The sequence below is a fragment of the Gavialis gangeticus genome, unplaced genomic scaffold (genome assembly GCF_001723915.1).
Source record: "Gavialis gangeticus isolate Ggan-Ray unplaced genomic scaffold, GavGan_comp1, whole genome shotgun sequence".
Taxonomy (NCBI): Eukaryota; Metazoa; Chordata; order Crocodylia; family Gavialidae; genus Gavialis; species Gavialis gangeticus.
The window spans coordinates 10388136-10389421 of record NW_017729024.1 but is presented as its reverse complement, the minus strand read 5'-3'; positions in this window follow the sequence as shown (position 1 = coordinate 10389421).

Below are 1286 nucleotides of genomic sequence, written 5' to 3'. Positions count from 1 at the left end.
CCAATTCAGGGCTCTGACCAGTCAGTCGCCTTTGATTATCAGTTGCCAGCAGCCCCTCTCTTGGCTCCTTGACATGAGCTCCATATAAGGCAGCGATCTCCATAGAAACGTGTCAGTTTCAATAGTAGTGTCAAAGTTCACTATATACAGACATTCGCGCAGATCCCCCTTTCGGAAACATTGCTCTGCTAGGCTTCCCGTTTAAACGCATTCATTTTTTGGGTCTCTCTCTCTCTCTCTCTCTCTCTCTCTCTCCCCCTCTCTCTCTTCCTCTCTCTCTCTCTCTCTCTCTCTCTCTCTCTCCTTTCTTGCATATTCTATTAGTTGTTTTTTTCTTCCTCTCCCTCTTCTCCTTCCTTTTCTTCTTTTTTCCACCCTTCCTCCCAGTGTCTTTCGCTTCATTCCTGCAGAAGAGAGGTTAAACTAAAAAAAAAAAAAAAGAAAAAAAAAAGGAGAACCAGGGGGGGAAAAATCCCAGAGAGAGAGAGAGAGATCGCGTTCACCTCTTCATGCCAGTATTATTTTTCTTTTCTTTTCTTTTTTTTTACCATTATTGTCTATTTTTTTATTTCGGGGGTGGGTTTTGCTTCTGCCTGATGAGTTTTTGTCTCTGAAATACTTTTTTTTTTTTAATGATTCTGATTCTTATTTAATCAAACAAGAACCTTTTTTTGGGGGGCGATCTCCAGTGGCTTTGGGAACCAGCACCGGGTGTTGTGAGCGGAGCAGAAGGAAGGGGCGAGAAAGAGGAAAAAGAAGAGGATTTATTTATTCGACCTACTTTGGATCTCTCTTTTTTCTGCGGGTGTCATTATTATTCAGCTTCTTCTTTTTTTTTTTTTTTTTTTTTTGCTCGACTCTTCGCCGTGAATCCGGCTCCTCTGCGAATTAGTCACCTCCAGTGCTTTTTGTGTCATTCTTCGTCTTTTCCGAAAAGACCCAGAGAGGGGGAGAAACGACCGGCCACAAGAGCAGCAACAACAACACAAAATCAAACTGTCTAATCTCCGAGCCCTCCTCGCTCGCGCTTCCCAAGACTGGTTTCCTGAATGGCTGACTGCGTTGTGCCCTGGACCTGGCCCCCGGACACTCTCATCCCTTGATCGCCGGGAGCTTGCTCCTCTCTCCCAGCCCCGCGCCCCCAAAAGCGCCGGCAGCGGCGGCGGCAGCGGGGGGAGCCCCAGCGGCACCAGGACCGGCCGGGCCCCGGCAGCGAGCAGCGAGCGGCGGCGGCGGCGGCGGCGGCAGCCCGACCTCCTCCTCCTCCTTCTCCTCCTCCTCCTCCT